Source organism: Oncorhynchus gorbuscha, linkage group LG01 (assembly GCF_021184085.1).
Source record: "Oncorhynchus gorbuscha isolate QuinsamMale2020 ecotype Even-year linkage group LG01, OgorEven_v1.0, whole genome shotgun sequence".
Taxonomy (NCBI): Eukaryota; Metazoa; Chordata; class Actinopteri; order Salmoniformes; family Salmonidae; genus Oncorhynchus; species Oncorhynchus gorbuscha.
This window is the reverse complement of record NC_060173.1, coordinates 36,037,254-36,061,725: the sequence shown is the minus strand read 5'-3', so window position 1 is coordinate 36,061,725 and position 24,472 is coordinate 36,037,254.

Here is a 24,472-nt window from a genome sequence, read left to right as displayed (position 1 = left end):
GGAGCACTGAGAAAGAAAATCCTGGCAGGTTCCAGGATCCCCAGAATATCGCTCCGGAGGAGGTAAGATGGGTAGGCTGTCAAACCCACTTCTGATAATAGACAGGTTAATGGGTGGTTGGGAGATCTCAGAGGTGGCATGCTGCCTATGAGCTAACTCATTGATTTGCTCCATAATAGCCTTGAACCCTTGGTCATGCCGTTCAGGGAACGAAGCCCTTACAAAAGGTCCAGCAGTAGCTCCTCATGCCTCCCAATGGGGGCTCCCTGCAGGGAGACGGTGTGGCAGGCCTGGTCTAAGTCTGCTGGGTCTGTCATGGCCAGTTCGTACTATAAGGGCACAGGGCGAGACCCAGATGCAGACATGGGTGTCAGATGGTTCGAGTCTCTGATATTTATTATAATCCAAGGGGGCAGGCAAGAGATTGGTTGTGGAAAGGCAAAAGATCATAACATGGTCAGAGTCCAGGAGGTACAGAGTGTCAGGCAGACTCGAGGTCAGGGCAAGAATGGTCTGCCATCAGTCAGGATGTGGCCCAGAAGTTAATTGACAGCATGCCAGGGCGGATTGCAGAGGTCTTGAAAAGGAAGGGTCAACACTGAAAATATTGACTCTTTGCATCAACTTCATGTAATTGTCAATAAAAGCCTTTGACACTTATAAAATTCTTGTAATTATACTTCAGTATTCCATAGTAACATCTGACAAAAATATCTAAAGACACTGAACCTGCAAACTTTGTGGAAATGAATATTTGCGTCATTCTCAAAACCTTTGGCCATAACTGTACCTTAAAATCAACTACCAGCCTATGTTAGATCATGGCTTTCCCTATTCTGCAGTAATTAACTTAGCAAGTTATAATTTCTTACACCTTTACGATAGCAAACAGGCTGTCTGCAAATTGTGATAATCTTTTGAGTAACGTTAAGAACTTGATACTAACAATTGTTTTGAGTTCATGCATGTACTCAACTAATTAATGGATATCAAATTGCTGCATTTTAACTTGCTGAACACTGACAGCTGTAGCCTACTAGTTACCCCACATTAGCTAAACATTCGTATACTGTAACTTATGACACTGCACTGTATATGTGTTTATTACTAGCACAGATGTAAACATAATGTTAGGCTAAATTGGGAAACAATCTATTTTATCTGATTAACTGTCTGTTACTTAAGCCAAAGGTCTAACTTTAAAACCAGTTATGGATCATGCGCATTTTCGCAGCTTTTTGTTAAAAATCGCGCAACATTTCAGTGTCCTGCTACTCATGCCAGGAATATAGTATATGCATATGATTAGTATGTGTGGATAGAAAACACTCTGCCGTTTCTAAAACTGGTTAAATCACGGCTGTGACTATAACAGAACGTGCGTTTCATTGAAAAGCGCAGGAAAATCTGATCACTGAAAACTGGAAAATATATCAATGCGCCACTTGAATGTATTGTTGAAAAGAAACCACATTAAATGGGGCCGAGGTTGCAATACCTACAGCTTCCACACGATGTCAACAGTCTTGTCGTTTGTCTCGGATTTGTTTCTTGGTCAAACGGACACGAGGCAGCGCATTTCTTCCGGTCTCCGACCGGATGTTTTGGTTGAGAAATATTTGGACATGATATCAGGACGTGGAGCTATTGAAGATACATCGCCCCGTGATCATTTTGAAAGATTATTAACGTTTACTAATACCTAAAGTTGCATTACAAAAGTATTTCGAAGTGTTTTGTGAAAGTTTATCGTCGACTTTTTTAATTTTAAAAAATGACATTGCGTTATCAAACTCAGTTTTTTCCTTGATTACACAGTCTTCATAGATTGATATCTAGGCTATATATGGACCGATTTAATCGGGAAAAAAGACCCAATAGTGATGTTTATGGGACATCTAGGAGTGCCAAGGAAGAAGCTCGTCAAAGGTAATGAATGTTTTATATTTTATTTCTGCGTTTTGGGTAGCGCCGGCTACAGCAAAATCTGTCGTTTTAGGTGACGTTGCAGTATTTTGGGGGTGCATGCTATCAGATAATAGCTTCTCATGCTTTCGCCGAAAAGCATTTTACAAATCTGACTTGGTGGATAGATTCACAACGAGTGTAGCTTTAATTCATTACCTTGAATGTGTGTTTTAATGAAAGTTTGAGTTTTATCAAAAACTATAGGTGGCGCTCTGAAATTTCCGCTGATTGATGTTCCTGCAGGGGAACTATATTCTGTGTCATCCTTAAGAAGTTTTAACTTACACAGCAAGTTAACTTTTGTAAAGGTTGTTCAGGAAATCTAAACCCGATGCTAATCCTTAAAAAGTACTTAAAATACTATTTTCATTTTATTTTACCTTTATTTAACTAGGCAAGTCAGTTAAGAACAAATCCTTATTTTCAATGACGGCCTAGGAACAGTGGGTTAACTGCCTTGTTCAGGGGCAGAACTACAGATTTGTACCTTGTCAGCTCGGCGAGCTTTCGCAATCGCAAAAAGAGCTCGTGGAGCTGTGGAAATTCTTCTTCTGTATGTTCTTCTTATTATTACTCTTCTGTATCTCGCAACCAACGTTAATATTCTGTCTTCCTCGTCCTCGATTTGAAAAATGCGCCACGGACGTCAGAATAAATGCTTCTTTCAATAAGAGGTGAAATGAGATGTCAATCAACATTAAACTGCCAGTAGTGAATGACATTTTGGTGTGGCACCTCCCTGCAGGGGCAGAGCCAGAGGGGTGTCCGGGGTGGCACTGGACACCCCTGACATCTGATTAGGCATTGCGGACACCCCTCTGGCTCCGCCCCTGCAGGGAGGTGACGAAGAACCCAATGGTCACTCTGACAGCACTAGAGTTCCTCTGTGGAGATGGGAGAACCTTCCAGAAGGACAACCATCTCTGCAGCATTCCAACAACCAGGCCCTTATGGTAGAGTGGCCAGACGGAAGCCACTCCTCAGTAAAAGGCATATGATAGCCAGCTTGGAGTTTGACAAAAGACACCTAAAGACTCTCAGGCAATGAGAAACAAGATTCCTGGGTCTGATGAAACCAAGACTGAACACTTTGGCCTGAATGCCAAGTGTCACGTTTGGAGGAAACCTGGCACCATCCTTACGGTGAAGCATGGTGGTGGCAACATCATGCTGTGGGTATGTTTTTCAGCGGCAGGGACTGGGAGACTAGTCAGGTTCGATGGAGAGATGAACGAGTAAAGTACAAAGAGATCTTTAATGAAAACCTGCTCCAGAGTGCTCAGGATCTCAGGTTGGGGTGAAGGTTCATCTTCCAACAGGACAATGACCCTAAGCACACAGCCAAGACAACGGACAAGTCTCTGAATGTTCTTGAGTGGCTCAGTCAGAGCCAGGATTTGAACCTGATCAAACGTCTCTGGAGAGACCTGAAAATAGCTGTGCGGCATTTCTCCCATACAACCTGACAGAGATTGAGAGGATCTGCAGAGAAGAATGGAAGACACTCCCCAAATACAGCTGGTCCAAGCTTGTAGCGTCATACCCAAGAAGACTCGAGGATGTAATCACTGCTAAAGGTGTTTCAACAAAGCACTGAGTAAAGGGTCTGAATACTTATGTAAATGTGATATATCTGTCAAGAGAAATTAATATTTTCCGAAGGCACTGTTTGAATATAGGATGAAAATATTTGGTACGTTTCTATGTGAAATTTTCTAAGCAATTTCAACATGTACATTGTTCTGATGATAATTCTAAAATTAGATTGATATAACAAGCTGTCAATCAGGTTAAATCTATGTATTTAAGTTTTACCCTAAGTTCAATTTTTGAGATGAAAACATTACTTATTTACTAGGAGTTTTTTCAAATCCAATGCATTTTTCACATTGATTCCACAGCACAATACATTGAGAAAGTAAGTTGAAACAACGTTGATTCAATGAGTGGATGGGAACCTAGAATAATGGTGTTATTGTGGGGCACCCTGAGATGTTTCCCTCACTCTCTAGACTGAACAAGCAACACTCTGAAACTGGACTCATATACAATGTACAGTGGGGCAAAAAAAAGTATTTAGTCAGCCACCAATTGTGCAAGTTCTCCCACTTAAAAAGATGAGAGAGGCCTGTAATTTTCATCATAGGTACACTTCAACTATGACAGACAAAATGAGAAAAATCCAGAAAATCACATTGTAAGTTTATCTCAATACTTTGTCATATACCCTTTGTTGGCAATGACAGAGGTCAAACGTTTTCTGTAAGGCTTCACAAGGTTTTCACACACTGTTGCTGGTATTTTGGTGTCCTGTAGCATTCATGTCTTATCTAATGAAAACAGTCCCCTCTGCATGTGTCAAATATGTATTTGACCTTGCTTTGTTGGATGATTGTTATTTGTGTTGTTTGCCTGGGTAACTGGAGATAATGTCGCATATATTGTTTCCTCAGTCAGGACTGACAGGCTGAAAACAGAGCCGGAAATGATTAGCACAGTGAAAGGAGAGAGATGAAAACATCTAACATGTCATTAGTGACTGGAACCCTTCATTTAGGTTAGTTGTGGTCCACGAAGCAATAAGAAATACCATTCTACAACAAATACTGATCCTATATGTTGTACTACTGTTTGTCACAGTCGTGTCTTGACAGGACCCTGCTCTTGGAAAAACATATATCAATCAAACCAAATAAAGCTGCCTGTAATTCAGTGGCGACCCGTCATTCAGGGCAGGTCACCTCTTTTGAGCCCCACATTTTAAGCAATAAATAAATAAATAATACATTTGGGGCTTGCCTGTTTTGCATGTTATTTTTTGCAACATATCAGTGTGCAAACAATTAAAACAATATATGACATTGAGTTAATAAAGCAGCATACAAATATGGTTTCTTTTTTGTTTTCTTGAGTAAGGCAGCTCCAAAATACAGGTGTTTCAGCACAGCTCAGTGCTTTCTGTGGTGGTTGGGCAAGCCAGCAGAAAATATGGAGCGTTGCGCCATGATTGGCTCAGTGTTCTGTCACTCATCGGGAAACTACATCACAGTGAAGTCTAAGGGGAGACCTCGAAATTTCCAGCCCTTTGGGTGCTGACAGAGAAGGCTCAAGGCCATTAGCCACAGATAAAATTAAGTCAAATCAAGTTGTAGGTACAGTAGCTTTGATTGGACGGATCATACTTTTTTTCAAGTCGACAATCTACTGACAAATCCTCTTAAATCCTTGTCATATGAAGAGAAAGAATGAAGAGAGATTAAAGATATAATGTATCGGTGCTCATCGGCCATTGGACATAAACATTACTATAGATATCTATAACGTTACTATAGCTAAGAAAGTTATACTAAGTGTATGTAGTGTAGTTAGCTGTTAGTTGCTTATGTGCCTCACGCAAACAATTTGGTCCCTTTTCCCATCTTTCGCCTGCTGTTCTGATTTGGTGGTGCATGTGCACATGTAGCCTACAGCCTGTTTTAGAGAAATGTAATCATTGAATATTGTAAGAGGTTTCATTGTCTGCTTATATGGCCCTGTTATTTATCCTACGGTTTTGACTTGGTGTACAGGGAGAATACTGTAAGAATGGCCTATGTTCTGAATTCTGTCGCTGTACATTTCAGAAGTGTTGAACACATAGTTATATTGACAACGTCCTTCCTCTTATCGGCTCGTCGTTCCCTTATGCCATAGCTTGTACATCTCAATTGTCAGTAGAAACCACATTTGTTTAAGCAAGTCAGCCATATCAGCTATGTTTTAAAAAAAGGCAGTAAATGAGGCTGAATTAACTGTTTCGCTGCCAGACAAGGCTCCATTGATAGCCAGGTGTAGCAGTGGTAAGGTGTTGGGACTGCTTTTGGGACAGTTTGTGGGCACCATTTGTCACCGTTATAGTGCAATTCATGTATTGTTTAGTGTTGTGTTGTGTAGTGGCTTTGCTGGCATGCATAAATATATATTTTTTATGTTGTCAGCTGAAATATTTTGAAATAGTCTGCCTTTGCTACTGAGAGCTATTTTAACCACTAGGATAACAGTACAATTATAGAAATAAAATAAGTGTTTTTTTACACTCACTTTAGTGTCAAGAATAAAACGGAACCACATTTGCTGGTCATTGTTGACTAATCAAATCTATCCTCTCCAAACAGATCAATGAACAAAAAACTGAGCCAATTACAGGTTTGGCACACAGAGTGATAAAGCGTAGATAATATATTCAAGGCACACACATTAGCTTCAGATTAACTAATTACTTTTAAAATTGACTAATTTATCATGATTGGACAGCCTATAAGATAAGAACTGTATATCACTTAGCAATGCTTTTGGATCTCTCTCCACACTGAAAACAACATTGGATTAAAATCAAAGCAAAACATGCCTAGTTGAATGTAATTTAATCAATGCATTGACCAATTAGAAACAACAAAGAATATTATGTTTACTACATAATATCCTCTGAAGTAGTGAACCTACTTGACAACCAAGCATGACTCATCATAGAGGTAGGTGTCTGCTTTCTTAATCAGTGTAAAACACTCTTTCTGAAGTTTCTTAAGTTGAACACAATAAAGGACAAATAACTATGTGGAGGACGTTTGCTTTCTTGAGGAAAATTCCTGTAATGTCTGGACAAACTGTTGCCACAGTAACCGTCCCAAAGATAGCCTATACCTCTGAACCAATAATAATATATGCCATTTAGCAGACGCTTTTATCCAAAGCGACTTACAGTCATAACAAATCTATAGAAACTGACTATACACTCCTAGCAAAACAGTCTTTGTTTTTTCATCATTCTGGGTACAGACAAAAGAAACCATTCACATAGAGGTGTGGTCATGTGCTTGTTTTCATAGCGATTCCATTACCAAATAGTACATCCTACAATAAATAAACTGTAAATAGTAACCTACACAACCTGTTTCCACAGTGCCTGTTGATTCCACAGTATACTGCACAGAGATGATATATAGAAAACAGCCATGTGCCCCCGAGGACTTCAGAAAGTCAGCATTGTTTAAGTATCTGTCCAGTGTTACAGATTTTGTATGAAATATTACCTACAATTGTCCAACTCAAGGTCTCATTCCGAAAAATGCGCCCCCCTTCCAAATGTTGCAAATATTTTCACATGACCCTCCCCTTGTACTGTAATTTATTTTTGCAAAACCCTCCCCCCTCAGAATGAACTCAAAATAATGTTTATGACCACAAATAACAATAACTGTAGAGACCCTGTGTTTATAAACGTGGATATCGACTTTTCCACTTCAGAATGCTTTTGTGGCACTGTTGATGCCACGCAGGGCTACAGGCCAGAAGGTTGGGGGTTCGCTGACTACCACGAACGAGCTCACTCTCCCTGCCCATTTCATGTACACTATGATAACAGCTTATTGCAGACAATGATCAGCTAGGGGGTAATCAGATTTTCAACATTTTGATGCAATATTTATAATTATATAATATATAAAGTGGGGCAAAAAAAGTATTTAGTCAGCCACCAATTGTGCAAGTTCTCCCAGTTAAAAAGATGAGAGAGGCCTGTAATTTTCATCATACGTACACTTCAACTATGACAGACAAAATGGAGAAAAAAAATCCAGAAAATCACATTGTAGGATTTTTTATGAATTTATTTGCAAATTATGGTGGAAAATAAGTATTTGATCACCTACAAACAAGGAAGATTTCTGGCTCTCACAGACCTGTAACTTCTTATTTAAGAGACTCCTCTGTCCTCCACTCGTTACCTGTATTAATGGCACCTGTTTGAACTTGTTGTCAGTATAAAAGACACCTGTCCACAACCTCAAACAGTCACACTCCAAACTCCACTATGGCCAAGACCAAAGAGCTGTCAAAGGACACCAGAAACAAAATTGTAGACCTGCACCAGGCTGGGAAGACTGAATCTGCAATAGGTAAGCTGCTTGGTTTGAAGAAATCAACTGTGGGAGCAATTATTAGGAAATGGAAGACATACAAGACCACTGATAATCTCCCTCGATCTGGGGCTCCACGCAAGATCTCACCCCGTGGGGTCAAAATTATCACAAGATGAGCAAACGGTGAGCGAAAAAATCCCAGAACCACACGGGAGGACCTAGTGAATGACCTGCAGAGAGCTGGGACCAAAATAACAAAGCCTACCATCAGCAAGGGCATTGAAGATGAAACCTGGCTGGGTCTTTCAGCATGACAATGATCCCAAACACACTGCCCGGGCAACGAAGGAGTGGCTTCGTAAGAAGCATTTCAAGGACCTGGAGTGGCCTAGCCAGTCTCCAGATCTCAACCCCATAGAAAATCTTTGGAGGGAGTTGAAAGTCCTTGTTGCACAGCAACAGCCCCAAAACATCACTGCTCTAGAGGAGATCTGCATGGAGGAATGGGCCAGACTTACAGAAAACGTTTGACCTCTGTCATTGCCAACAAACGGCACATAAAAGTATTGAGATAAACTTTTGTTATTGGCCAAATACTTATTTTCCACCATAATTTGCAAATAAATTCAATAAAAATCCTACAATGTGATTTTCTGGATTTTTTTCTGATTTTGTCTGTCATAGTTGAAGTGTACCTACAGTGGGGCACAAAAGTATTTAGTCAGCCACCAAAAAGATGAGAGAGACCTGTAATTTTCATCATAGGTACACTTTTTAATGAATTTATTTGCAAATTATGGTGGAAAATAAGTATTTGCTCAATAACAAAAGTTTATCTCAATACCCTTTGTTGGCAATGTCAGAGGTCAACCATTTTCTGTAAGTCTTCACAAGGTTTTCAAGTGTTTATGGTTGGTAAGGCTTTGGTAAGGCTTTGAGTTGCTGTGGTTGTTGGTTCCACTTAAAAGATCATGTACATAAAATGTGTTCTCACCAGATAGACTCAAATTTAAAACAGTGAATATTAGAGTCTCTAGCTCTGGAATTATGCTGGGGGACATCTCTAACAAATCTAAAATAGTTGTGTAGGCACCTGGGGCTGAATCTGTGATAATTCTGTGGATCAGACTAAGCTGAATTAATACTACTCTTTTTCCACAGATAGCCAGCCTAGCTGCTTAAAATGCTAGACGACTTCCAGATGAGTATGAGGGGAATAATTCAATTTCTTACAAACTTGTTTGGCTGGTTGGTAGCTTATTCTTTATATTTTTGTGGCTACTGATGAACCATGATGTGCAGGCATAATCAAAGTGACACTGGACTAGCGCACTTTCCAGAGTCTTTAGCATGTCAATGTCAAGCCATTTTGAGGATGCTGGAATTACATTTTGGATGAAAGTAATCCGATTAAAACATTGTGGCTGGTTATGTGTATGCCACATATAAAATGTAATACATTTTACATTTTTTAAATTACAAATATTTTAGGTTCTAGGTGCGCAAGGAATATCCACTTGGATTGGAGACAAAGCAAAGCGCATGATAAGCTTTCCTGACTAATTGGGCCTGCAGGGTGTCAGGCCTGCTCCCGCTATCCCTCTTTGGCGAATTTGAAAGGACAGCAGCTGCAGGCACTAACTAAAAAATTGTGAAGATCTCCTCAAATTAAGTTAAGGTTTGTCCCTTGTATAATCTAACATTTGTGCAAATCTTTCAAAAGCAGAAAATGGACATAATTTAATGGATATCAATCAAAAAATAGGTAATATGTATGAATATACATGCTTTAAGAACATGTTGAAGGCTAGCTGTATTGGGTGCAGATGACTGAACTGCTCACTTTGGTGTCCGTTTCTGCAGGTATACAGGCGAGGAGGCATACAAAGGTATTTCAATTGGTATGGGTATGTTATGCAGATCACATGTACCATCCTCCTCCCTTACCTCTTCAATGAAAGTCCCATAGGCCTCTACATTATGGACAAGGTATGTGTATGAAAACATTATCAAAACAGTTTTTTTTCATTCACATTCACCACAAAACCAAGGTATGAATAATGTTTTGTGCATGTTTTGTTAAACATATATATAATTACTATTTTTGTTATTCACATACTTCACCCTCCCGACACCTCTTATAAATATAATAGGAAACCTGTTTGATCACCATGCACTGCAAAAACATTCTGGCTCTGGATATGGAGAACTTCAACACGTAGACATCAACAAGCCAGAGGATTGAACTGGGGCTCTGCTGGGAGTTTACCCCATTTTTATTCTGCTTTGCCACTATAAAATCATAATAAACACTGACAACTAAAATAGTGTTATTGTTGTTATTGTTATGCATATTAATAATAATAGGGGAGGGGGGGATAGTTACAAGATTTACCCCAAATTTTAACGGTATTCGTCGTCTGAAGAAGAGGAATCATCAGACCAAAGCGCAGGGTGGTAAGTATTCATGCTTTCTTTATTGAAACTGAACACTATAACAAAATAACAAAGGGAATAACCGAAACAGTCCTGAAAGGTGCAAACCACTAAACAGAAATTAACTATCCACAAAAACCATGTGGGAAAAAGCTACCTAAGTATGGTTCCCAATCAGAGACAATGATAGACAGCTGTCCCTGATTGAGAACCATACCCGGCCAAAACAAAGAAATAGAAAAACATAGAAAAAAGAACATAGAATGCCCAAACAAATCACACCCTGACCAAACCAAAATAGAGACATGAAAAGCTCTAAGGTCAGGGCGTGACACAAACGGTTATTCAAAAAGGTACTCTGTGGATCCATTAAAAAGGGTTATTTGAAGAACTTATAGGGTTTCCCCACAGTTTCAATTTGATGAACCCCTAAAGGATACTCCAGGAACCTTTTATTTTTAGAGTGTAAGGCTGCAAATATTGAGGTGGCTTATTCTAAGCACACGTTAGGCTACACATCATGAAATATATTGAGACAAACTAATGACAGTAATGGTAGCCTACAAGTAGGAAAATAGAACTCAATTGATTGAACATTAAATGTATTTCAATATGATTGAAATAGGCCTTTGGAAAGTTTGCAGACTCCTTGACTTTTTCCACATTTTGTTACGTTACAGCCTTATTCTAAAATGGATTAAATAAAAATATGTCCCCAGCAATCTACACACAATACCCCATAATGGCAAATCAAAAACATATATTTTTTTTTGTGTGCAAATGTAATAACCCCCCCTCAGAAATACCTTATTTGCATAAGTATACAGTCCCTCTGTTACTAGACTAGAAATTGAGCCCAGATCCATTCTGTTTCCATTGATCATCCTTGAGATGTTTCTACAACTTCATTGGAGTGCAACTGTGGTAAATTCAATTGATGATTGGACATTATTTGGAAAGGCACACACCTGTCTATAAGGTCCCACAACGAATGTCAGAGCAAAAACCAAGCCATGAGGTCAAAGGAATTGTAAGTAGAGCTCCGAGACAGGATTGTGTTGTAGTCACAGATCTGGGGAAGGATGCCACAAAATGTCTGTAGCATTGAAGGTCCCCAAGAACACAGTGGCCTCCATCATCCTTAAATGGAAGAAGTTTGGAACCACCAAGACTCTTCCTAGAGGTGGTTGCCTGGCCAAACTGAGATATCGGGGGAGAAGGCCCTTGTTCAGGGAGGTGACCAAGAACTAGATGGTCACTGTGATAGAGCTCTATAGTGCCTCTGTGGAGATTGGGGAGAACCTTCCAGAAGGACTACTATCTCTGCAGCACTCCACCAATCAGGCCTTCATGGTGGAGTGGCCAGATGAAAGCCACTCCTCAGTAAAAAGCCCATGACAGCCCGTTTAGAGTTTGCCAAAAGGCATCTAAAGACTCTCAGACCATGAGAACCAAGATTCTCTGGTCTGATGAAACCAAGATTGAACTCTTTGGCCGGAAAGCCAAGTGTCACGTCTGGAGGCAGCATCCCTAAAGTGAAGCATGGTGGTGGCAGCATCATGCTGTGGGGATGATTTTCAGAGGCAGGGACTGGGATACTAGTCACGATCGAGGCAATGACGAACAGAGCAAAGTACAGAGAGATCCTTGATGAAAACCTGCTCCAGAGTGCTCAGGATCTCAGACTGGGGCAGAGGTTCACCTTCCAACAGGACAATGGCCCTAAACACACAGCCAAGACAATGCAGGAGTGGCTTCAGGACAGGTCTCTGAATGTCCTTGAGTGGCCCAGCAAGAGCCCGGACTTGAACCCAATCTAACATCTCTGGAAAGACCTGAAAATAGCTGTGCAGCGACGCTCCCCATCCAACCCGACAGAGATTGAGAGGATCTGCAGAGAGGAATGGGAGGAACTCCCCAAATACAGGTATACCAAGCTTGTAGCGTCATACCCAAAAAGACTGAAGGCTGTAATCGCTGCCAAAGGTGAGTCAAAAAAGTACTGAGTAAAGGTTCTGAATACTTATGTAAATGTGATATTTCAGTTTTTTAAAACCTGTTTTGTCTTTGTCATTATGGGGTAATGTGTGTAGATTGATGAGGGGGGAAAACTATTTGAAACATTTTAGAATAAGGCTGTAACCTAACAAAATGTTTCCAGAAGGCACTGTATATTTTAAATCAGTCATATTGGTTTTCATTTGAAGTGTATTTTTATACACTGAACCAAATATAAACACTTATTTCTCTCTGAGTGTTTCTGTCCATAATAAAACCCTTTAAAACAAATTATGATTGGCTGGGCCTGGCTCCCCAGTGGGTGGGCCTATACCCTCCAAGGCCCAACCGTGGCTGCACCTCTGCCCAGTCATGCGAAATCCATAGAGCTCGTGCTGCTAGGTGACCTAAACTGGGACATGCTTAACTGACTTGCCTGGTTAAATGAAAAATAACTAAATAGGGTTGAAGTGACTATGCATAGATAATAAACAGTGAGCTTTGCACAACACCAACTCCATTATCAAGTTTGCTGACGACACCACAGTTGCAGGCCTGATAACCAACAACAATGAGTCAGCCTATAGGAAGGTGGTAAGTGAACCGGCATTGTGGTGCCAGGACAACCACCTCTACCTCAACGGAAATTAGTCCCCACTCTGCTGACGAGATTATTGCTCCACATCACTGGGACCGTGTTCCCACCCATTCAGGACATTACTCGAAACAGTGACTGAGGAAGGCCTGCAGCATCATCAAGGACCCCCCCACACCCCAGCTATGAGCTGTTCACTTCCTTACTGTCTATCAGACGGTGTCAAAGCATGAGGTCTGATACCAGCAGGCTCAGAGATTCTATCTACAGTACAAGCCATCCGACTGCTGAACACTTGAACTGGACTGACCACCAGCTCTGATTCTCCGCACCTTAGCACACACGCATGCACGCACACACACACACACACACACACACACACACTCATTCTAAACACGCATGACAACGGCTGCTGCCATCTTATTATGATTGTTAAATACTACATCATTTAAACACTTGCCCCCTAATACCCCCTTCCCCAAAACATGTGTAAACATTGGACTATAAATTGTTCATTAACCTATTTCTTATTGTTGTTGCATTGTCGGTGGAACCTGCAAGTAAACATTTTGTTGGACAGTGTATACCATGTGTATCTCGTACACATGACTAATAAAATCAGAAAAGATATGTTTCCTATCAGCTTAAGTTGTTTTTGAGTGTTTGTGGAGCACTTTTTAAATAATTTCCTCCAAGTAGATTGCAATACTATGCACAGCCAGCTTGCTCAATGAATGACAATGATGTGCACATTGGCTTCAAAAGCGATGGTCGGCGTTTGTCAATGAGTCTTGACCGGAGGCAGAACTGGACGATTTCCCCTTAAAGTCAAAATTGTCTATATTGTAAAAATTAATGAAAACAAACATTTGCTTTCTGGTCTTCATTTATGGGTAGGGTTAGCAGTGTGGTTAAGGTTAGGGTTAGGGTTAGGTTTAAAATCTGATTTTATGACTTTGTGGCTTTGCCAGCTAGTGACCACTCTGCAGAGCTGCCTCCAGAACAAGATTCATGATGAAAATCGCTAACCTGCTCAAAAGCTTTTATTAAAAGTGAGAACAAAGAGCCCCCGAGTGGTTTTCCCTCTGGTGCTTTCTGACTGGGAAACAGGTTTTGAAGGACTTGTGAAAAATGCATTTAGCTTTGAAGAGAATTGTTACTGGGGATACCTATTTCATGCAGTCTCACATTGCAGAATTATGTTCTTGAAAAATCTGAATGTTTTTGTTTTGGAGCTCCGTTATTAGTTCTATGTTTGATCCACTTGAATGCAAAAAAAATACTGCAGAATCATTCCAACATTTTACCAGAGATAAATATTGTTGAAGAATAGCAGTTTAAACAGTGTCAAGGGTTCCATTTACCAAGTTGTTTTCATTTCTATGTGTTTTAATGTCTGTTGGAGTACATTGATTTTATATAAAGCCCTGGTCTGCTTTCTGTCCATCTATATCAGTGCATCCCAACGGTAATCTAGAATCACTCTCTCCGAGCTGCAGCCACAGCAGACTTCATAGATGGAAAGATGATCAGAGTTATTCAGGACATAACATTTGACATTCCCCCGGCTGTATCACTTACAATTTAAATTAACTGCATGGTCTCAGAGCATTTTGCATTATTCTGTATGTAACACTCCATGTAGTATGATATGTTAAGAATTACAATTCATATGTCATGTTACAAACCTGCAAAATGTACAATATGTTACGAATTTGCGAAAATGTATGATATGTTACGATTTCTAGTTAGGTGGCTAACATTAGCTAGGCTAGGGGTTAGGGTTAAGGTGATGGTTAAATGTAGGAATTAGGTTAAAGGGTTAGGGTAAGTTTTAAAATAAAAATGTTGCCAAAACACCTATGGGCAGGGTTTAGACATAATTATGACTTGTTGACTGTGTTTAGCAGAGACGATGATAAATACTTCACTCTATGGTCTCTCCCACTAAGGCGAACTTTGAATGGTTGATATCCCAGGCTTATATGTGCTGTGCAAGACGGAGCTGCTCTTCCTCCCGGGGAAGGACTGCCCGTTCCATGATCTCGCCATCACGGTTGACAACTCCATTGTGTCCTCCTCCCAGAGCACTAAGAACCTTGGCGTGATCCTGGACAACACCCTGTCGTTCTCAACTAACATCATGTCATGTTTTGTCTTATTTTGTCTTGTCATTTTGCTTTTCCCTCTGTTCGTTTTCCCCCTGCTGGTCTTTTTAGGTTCGTTCCCCTCTCTTTCTCTCTTCCTCCCTCTCTCTCTTCTCTCTATCGCTCCGTTCCTGCTCCCAGCTGTTCCTATTCCCCTAATCAATCATTTAGTCTTCCCACACCTGTTCCCTATCTTTCCCCCTGATTAGAGTCCCTATTTCTCCCCTTGTTTTCCGTTTCTGCCCTGTCGGATCCTTGTCTATTGTTCACCGTGCTGTGTCTGTGTATCGCCCTGTCGTGTCGTGTTTCCCTCAGATGCTGCGTGGTGAGCAGGTGTCTGAGTCTGCTACGTTCAAGTGCCTTCCCGAGGCAACCTGCAGTTCATGATCGAGTCTCCAGTCTGTTCTCGTCATTACGAGTGGAATTATGCTTTATGATTGTAGATTTACTTTACTGGATTAAAGACTCTGTTTTCGCCAAGTTGCTTTTGGGTCCTCATTCACCTGCATAACACATCAAGGCGGTGGCCCGTTCCTGTAGGTTCATGCTCTACAACATCCGCAGAGTACGACCCTGTCTCACACAGGAAGCGGCGCAGGTCCTAATCCAGGCACTTGTCATCTCCCGTCTGGATTACTGCAACTCGCTGTTGGCTGGGCTCCCTGCCTGTGCCATTAAACCCCTACAACTCATCCAGAACGCCGCAGCCCGTCTGGTGTTCAACCTTCCCAAGTTCTCTCACGTCACCCCGCTCCTCCGCTCTCTCCACTGGCTTCCAGTTGAAGCTCGCATCCGCTAAAAGACCATGGTGCTTGCCTACGGAGCTGTGAGGGGAACGGCACCTCAGTACCTCCAGGCTCTGATCAGGCCCTACACCCAAACAAGGGCACTGCGTTCATCCACCTCTGGCCTGCTCGCCTCCCTACCACTGAAGAAGTACAGTTCCCGCTCAGCCCAGTCAAAACTGTTCGCTGCTCTGGCCCCCCAATGGTGGAACAAACTCTCTCACGACGCCAGGACAGCGGAGTCAATCACCACCTTCCGGAGACACCTGAAACCCCACCTCTTTAAGGAATACCTAGGATAGGATAAGTAATCCTTCTCACCCCCCCTTTAAGATTTAGATGCACTATTGTAAAGTGACTGTTCCACTGGATGTCATAAGGTGAATGCACCAATTTGCAAGTCGCTCTGGATAAGAGCGTCTGCTAAATGACTTAAATGTAAATTAAATGTCTGTGTGTGCAATAGCCTGGGGATGACGTTACACCAAGAAAGACTTACATTGATGAAAGGCCCCACCCGAAAGAAATTGAAAGTGTCTTTCTTCTGGAACCAAGTTACATGTTCTTCAGTACACAAACACACACAACAAACACAAGCCATACCGAGCAGTTCAAGGCCCAGTAAGGGCTTTGGCACATTCACCCTCTCCCCCGCTGAAAGATCAGCCACAAAATGAAGGCACCATGTAACAGGTTGGCCCTGGTCTCCAGCATGGGAACAGAAGAGGAATAGCTGGTGCAGTAGTCTCAGGTTGGACTACTCCAAATCATCTTGACACACACACAAATGCAAGCGTTGCAGGTCCATCAACTCATTTAAATACCTCTCACACCCTACAGTATCCTGTGGATGATAGGATAACCTTAATAACTTATTTATGGACACTTTATGTAGTTTCCTGTAATACTTAGTCTGAAGTGAGACACCTTTGGTCATTCATAACACATACATAAATGCCTTATATGACGCTGTACTCACTATCAAGTTAGACCCATTTGATCATTTGTATCACATACCCAAATGCCTTGTATCATATGAAGCTGTACTTACTATAAGGTCAGACACCTTTGATCATTCATAACAAATACATAAAGGCTTAATGCTGTAAACACAAATGTATTAACACTTATGGAAGTATCACTAACAGCCAAAACAAATCAACATTGAAGACATGTTTAAACCATACATTTCCTTTTATTGGTACATTTTTAAAACAATACAAAACACATGAAGTTCCAAAAAGTCCAGCAATGCAATTGCGTTGAACATTACACAGGACTGTGAATAGTGGAGCTTGTCCCTGAGCTGGTGGACGAATGGTTCTTGCCTCTCTTCCTGCTGGAGGTACTGCATGTTGGTTCCAAGCTTTAAAGTAACAACCACGAAAGTTAGCAGGTCTGTTAGGAAATGCCTTTGTCACAACCTCTGGATAAGGGCATTTCTGTGCTGCTCCAGAAACTCTAAATGGGAATCTCCATTCAATTTGTATTATTATATTCCTCTTTCATTTACAAATCTCATGACGCGACTATGAGACGTGGCTGTATCTAGGGGATTTGTACAGTGCTGTGAAAAAGTATGTGCCCCTTTCTGGTTCTGGTTCTCTATTTTTGCATACTTTTGATACTGAATGTTCTCTAATCTTCAACACAAACCTAATATAGATAAAGGGAAACTAAGCTTACAAATAACACAAAAATATTATACTTATTTTATTTATGTAATTAACAAAGTTATGCAACACCCAATTCCCTTGTGTCAAAGAATTTGCCCTTTACACTCAATAACTGGTTGTGCCACCTTTAGCTGCAATGACTGCAACCAAATGCTTCCTGTAGTTGTTGATCAGTCTCTCACATCACTGTGGAGGAATTAAGGCCCACTTTTGCATGCAGAACTGCTTTAGCTCAGCAACATTTGTGGGTTCAAGAATGAACTGCTCATTTCAAGTCCTGCCACAACATCTCAATTGGGATTAGGTTAGGACTTTGACTAGGCCATTCCAATACTTCAAATAGGTTGCTTTTTAACTATTTTCATGTAGACTTGATTGTTTGTTTTGGATCATTGTCTTGCTGCATGACCCAGCAGCGCTTCAGCTTCAGTTCACAGTATCACGTTTCAGGAGAAGACCCAGATGCAGACAGTGTCGAAGTAACAAAAGTGTATTACTAGAACAGGGGGTAGGCAAAACGACAGGTCAAGGGCAGGCAGAGGTCAGTAATCCTGATAATAGTCCATAAGGTACAGAACGGCAAGCAGTCTCGAGGTCAGGGCAGGCAGAGGTCAATAATCCAGGGTGGTGGGACAAGGTACAGAATGGCAGGCAGGCTCAAGGGCAGGCAGAATGGTCAAAACCAGGAAAAGTAGAATACAGGAACTAGAAAAAGACAGGAGTAAGGGGAAAAACGCTGGTAGGCTTGACGAACAAAACAAACTAGCATCCACAAACCATTACATAAACAGACAACACAGGTATAAATACACTGGAGATAATGGGGAAGAAGGGCGACAACTGGAGGGGGGTTTAGACAAGCACAGAGATAGGTGCAACAGATCAGGGTGTGACACACAGAAGGATGGCCTGATAATCAACCTGTAGAAACCTCTGATACATAGCATAATTCATGGTTCCTTCTATTAAAAGTAATCCAGGTCCTGAGGCAGCAAAGCATCCACATACCATTACACTTCCACCACCATTCTTGACCATTGGTTTAAGGTTCATACTGTTTGGTTTTTGCCAGGCATAATGGGAACCATGTCGTCCAAAAAGTTTGTCCATAGAACATTCTTCCAAGAGTCTTAATGATCAGCCAGGTGCTTCCAGGTGTTTTGGCAAACTTGAGTTAACCTTTGGATGAGATGGGTCCCATTATATCTGGCAAAACCAAACACATTGTCATACAACAAACATATTTGTGTCAAACAAACGTTCAATTTCAATATTTTGAGATTATTTATGTAGGAATTACAAAATGATAACAATCCCCTTCGAAAATTAAAGTTAGTCGTGTTTTTCTGGTGTGTGGGTCGTATTGTACATGCTGCTAGAAAGAGCGATGAGCAGGATTAGTGTCTTGGTGCCACCCACAAGTCGTTTAGGACATCTACTTTGTGCATGATACAAGTAATATTTCCAACAATTGTTTACAGACAGATTATTTCACTTATAATTCACTGTAACACAATTCCAGTGAGTCAAACATTTACATACAGTAAGTTCACTGTGCCTTTAAACAGCTTGGAAAATTCCAGAAAATGATGTCATGGCTTTAGAAGCTTATGATAGGCTAATTGACATAATTTGAGTCAATTGGAGGTGTACCTGTGGATGTATATCAAGGTGTCATGCTGGTAAAAGAGGACCCAAAAGCGACTTAACAGAAGCAGAGTTTAATAATGTTCAAAACGGAATAACTGACATCCTCTAGATTTGTAGAGGGGAAAACAACTGGAGAAGCGGCCACAGACTGCAGGTCGCTTCGGGTAGGCGCAGGCCGTAGTCGACTGAGACACCTGCTCACACGCAGCGTCTGATGAAGGCACAAAACACGACAGAACAGGGTGATACACAATCACGGCAAAAACACGACAGGACAGGGCGAAACGCAACCACAGCATGGTGAATACAATATAAGGAACCGACGGAACAGGAACGGATCACAAAGGAATAAATAGGGAGTCTAATCAGGGGAAAGGATCGGGAACAGGTGTGGAAGGACTAAATGATGATTAGGGGAATAGGAACAGCTGGGAGCAGGAACGGAACGACAGAGAGAAGAGAGAGCGAGAGAGTGAGAGAGGGAGGGGGAGAGAGAAGGATAGAACCAAACAAGACCAGCAGAGGGAAACGAAAAGCATGGGGAGCACAGGGACAAGACATGACAATAAATGACAAACATGACAGTACCCCCCCACTCACCGAGCGCCTCCTGGCGCACTCGAGGAGGAATCCTGGCGGCAACGGAGGAAATCATCGATGAGCGAACGGTCCAGCACGTCCCGAGACGGAACCCAACTCCTCTCCTCAGGACCGTAACCCTCCCAATCCACTAGGTATTGGTGACCCCGTCCCCGAGAACGCATGTCCATAATTTTATGTACCTTGTAAATAGGTGCGCTCTCGACAAGGACGGGAGGGGGAGGGAAGACGAACGGGGGTGCGAAGAAAGGGCTTAACACAGGAGACATGGAAGACAGGATGGACGCGACGAAGATGTCGCGGAAGAAGCAGTCGCACAGCGACAGGATTGACGACCTGGGAGACACGGAACGGACCAATGAACCGCGGAGTCAACTTACGAGAAGCTGTCGTAAGAGGAAGGTTGCGAGTGGAAAGCCACACTCTCTGGCCGCAACAATACCTTGACTCTTAATCCTGCGTTTATTGGCGGCTCTCACCGTCTGTGCCCTGTAACGGCAAAGTGCAGACCTCACCCTCCTCCAGGTGCGCTCACAACGTTGGACAAACGCTTGAGCGGAGGGAACGCTGGACTCGGCAAGCTGGGATGAGAACAGAGGAGGCTGGTAACCCAGACTACTCTGAAACGGAGATAACCCGGTAGCAGACGAAGGAAGCGAATTGAGCGTATTCTGCCCAGGGGAGCTGTTCTGCCCAAGACGCAGGGTTCCTGAAAGAAAGGCTGCGTAGTATGCGACCAATCGTCTGATTGGCCCTCTGCTTGACCGTTAGACTGGGGATGAAACCCGGAAGAGAGACTGACGGACGCACCAATCAAACGACAGAACTCCCTCCAAAACTGTGACGTGAATTGCGGACCTCTGTCTGAAACGGCGTCTAACGGGAGGCCATGAATTCTGAATACATTCTCAATAATGATTTGTGCCGTCTCCTTAGCGGAAGGAAGTTTAGCGAGGGGAATGAAATGTGCCGCCTTAGAGAACCTATCGACAACCGTCAGAATCACAGTCTTCCCCGCAGACAAAGGCAGACCGGTAATGAAGTCTAAGGCAATGTGAGACCATGGTCGAGAAGGAATGGGAGCGGTCTGAGACGACCGGCAGGAGGAGAGTTACCCGACTTAGTCTGCGCGCAGTCCGAACAGGCAGCCACGAAACGGCGCGTGTCACGCTCCTGAGTCGGCCACCAAAAGCGCTGGCGAATAGACGCAAGAGTGCCTCGAACACCGGGATGACCCGCTAACTTGGCAGAGTGAGCCCACTGAAGAACAGCCAGACGAGTGGAAACAGGAACGAAAAGGAGGTTACTAGGACAAGCGCGCGGCGACGCAGTGTGCGTGAGTGCTTGCTTAACCTGTCTTTCAATTCCCCAGACTGTTAACCCGACAACACGCCCATAAGGAAGAATCCCCTCGGGATCAGTAGAAGCCACAGAAGAACTAAACAGACGGGATAAGGCATCAGGCTTGGTGTTCTTGCTACCCGGACGGTAAGAAATCACAAACTCGAAACGAGCGAAAAACAACGCCCAACGAGCTTGACGGGCATTAAGTCGTTTGGCAGAACGGATGTACTCAAGGTTCTTATGGTCTGTCCAAACGACAAAAGGAACGGTCGCCCCTCCAACCACTGTCGCCATTCGCCTAGGGCTAAGCGGATGGCGAGCAGTTCACGGTTACCCACATCATAGTTGCGCTCAGATGGCGACAGGCGATGAGAAAATAAGCGCAAGGATGAACCTTATCGTCAGACTGGAAGCGCTGGGATAGAATGGCTCCCACGCCTACCTCTGAAGGCCAACCTCGACAATGAATTGTCTAGTGACGTCAGGAGTAACGAGGATAGGAGCGGACGTAAAACGTTCTTTTAGAAGATCAAAAGCTCCCTGGGCGGAACCGACCACTTAAAACACGTCTTGACAGAAGTAAGAGCTGTGAGAGGGGCAGCAACTTGACCGAAATTACGAATGAAACGCCGATAGAAATTAGCGAAACCTAAAAAGCGCTGCAACTCGACACGTGACCTTGGAACGGGCCAATCACTGACAGCTTGGACCTTAGCGGAATCCATCTGAATGCCTTCAGCGGAAATAACGGAACCGAGAAAAGTAACGGAGGAGACATGAAAAGAGCACTTCTCAGCCTTTACGTAGAGACAATTCTCTAAAAGGCGCTGTAGAACACGTCGAACGTGCTGAACATGAATCTCGAGTGACGGAGAAAAAAATCAGGATATCGTCAAGATAGACAAAAACAAAAATGTTCAGCATGTCTCTCAGAACATCATTAACTAATGCCTGAAAAACAGCTGGCGCATTGGCGAGACCGAACGGCAGAACCCGGTACTCAAAATGCCCTAACGGAGTATTAAACGCCGTTTCCACTCGTCCCCCTCTCTGATGCGCACGAGATGGTAAGCGTTACGAAGGTCCAACTTAGTAAAGCACCTGGCTCCCTGCAGAATCTCGAAGGCTGATGACATAAGGGGAAGCGGATAACGATTCTTAACCGTTATGTCATTCAGCCCTCGATAATCCACGCAGGGGCGCAGAGTACCGTCCTTCTTCTTAACAAAAGAACCCCGCCCCGGCCGGAGAGGAAGAAGGCACTATGGTACCGGCGTCAAGAGACACAGACAAATAATCCTCGAGAGCCTTACGTTCGGGAGCCGACAGAGAGTATAGTCTACCTCGAGGAGGAGTGGTCCCCGGAAGGAGATCAATACTACAATCATACGACCGGTGAGGAGGAAGGGAGTTGGCTCGGGACCGACTGAAGACCGTGCGCAGATCATGATATTCCTCCGGCACTCCTGTCAAATCGCCAGGCTCCTCCTGAGAAGTAGGGACAGAAGAAATGGGAGGGATGGCAGACATTAAACACTTCACATGACAAGAAACGTTCCAGGATAGGATAGAATTACTAGACCAATTAATAGAAGGATTATGACATACAAGCCAGGGGTGACCCAAAACAACAGGTGTAAACGGTGAACGGAAAATCAAAAAAGACATAGTCTCACTGTGGTTACCAGATACTGTGAGAGTTAAAGGTAGTGTCTCAAATTTGATACTGGGAAGATGACTACCATCTAAGGCAAACATGGGCGTAGGCCTGTCTAACGGTCTGAAAGGAATGTTATGTTTCCGAGCCCATGCTTCGTCCATGAAACAACCCTCAGCCCCAGAGTCAATCAAAGCACTGCATGTAGCACCCGAACCGGTCCAGCGTAGATGGACCGACATAGTAGTACAAGATCTAGATGAAGGGACCTGAGTAGTAGCGCTCACCAGTAGCCCTCCGCTTACTGATGGGCTCTGGCCTCTTACTGGACATGAAATAACAAAATGTCCAGCAACTCCGCAATAGAGGCACAGGCGGTTGGTGATCCTCTGTTCCCTCTCCTTATTCGAGATGCGAATCCCTCCCAGCTGCATGGGCTCAGTCTCAAAGCCAGAGGGAGATGGTTGCGATGCGGAGCAGGGAAACACCGTTGATGCGAGCTCTCTTCCACGAGCCCGGTGACGAAGATCTACCCGTCGTTCTATGCGGATGGCGAGAGCAATCAAAGAGTCCACATCTGAAGGAACCTCCCGGGAGAGAATCTCATCCTTAACCACTGCGTGGAGTCCCTCCAGAAAACGAGCGAGCAGCGCCGGCTCGTTCCACTCACTCGAGGCAGCAAGAGTGCGAAACTCAATGGAATAATCCGTTATGGACCGTTCACCTTGGCATAAGGAAGCCAGGGCCCTAGAAGCCTCCTCACCAAAAACTGAACGGTCAAAAACCCGAATCCTCTCCTCTTTAAAGTTCTGGAATCTGTTAGAGCAATCAGCCCTTGCCTCCCAGATAGCTGTGCCCCATTCTCGAGCCCGGCCAGTAAGGAGTGAAATGACGAAAGCAACCCGAGCTCTCTCTCTAGAGTATGTGTGGGGTTGAGAGAGAACACAATCTCACACTGCGTGAGAAAGGGGCGGCACTCAGTGGGCTGCCCGGAGTAGCAAGGTGGGTTATTAACCCTGGGTTCAGGAGGCTCGGCAGGCCAGGGAGTAACAGGTGGCACGAGACGTAGACTCTGGAACTGTCCAGAGAGGTCGGAAACCTGAGCGGCCAGGTTCTCCACGGCATGGCGAGCAGCAGACAATTCCTGCTCGTGTCTGCCGAGCATGGCTCCTTGGAACTCGACGGCAGTGTAACGAGCGTCTGAAGTCGCTGGGTCCATTCCTTGGTCGGTTCCTTCTGTCATGCTGGTAAAAGAGGACCCAAAAGCGACTTAACAGAAGCAGAGTTTAATAATGTTCAAAACGGAATAACTGACATCCTCTAGATTTGTAGAGGGGAAAACAACTGGAGAAGCGGCCACAGACTGCAGGTCGCTCGGGTAGGCGCAGGCCGTAGTCGACTGAGACACCTGCTCACACGCAGCGTCTGATGAAGGCACAAAACACGACAGAACAGGGTGATACACAATCACGGCAAAAACACGACAGGACAGGGCGAAACGCAACCACAGCATGGTGAATACAATATAAGGAACCGACGGAACAGGAACGGATCACAAAGGAATAAATAGGGAGTCTAATCAGGGAAAGGATCGGGAACAGGTGTGGAAGGACTAAATGATGATTAGGGGAATAGGAACAGCTGGGAGCAGGAACGGAACGACAGAGAGAAGAGAGAGCGAGAGAGTGAGAGAGGGAGGGGGAGAGAGAAGGATAGAAC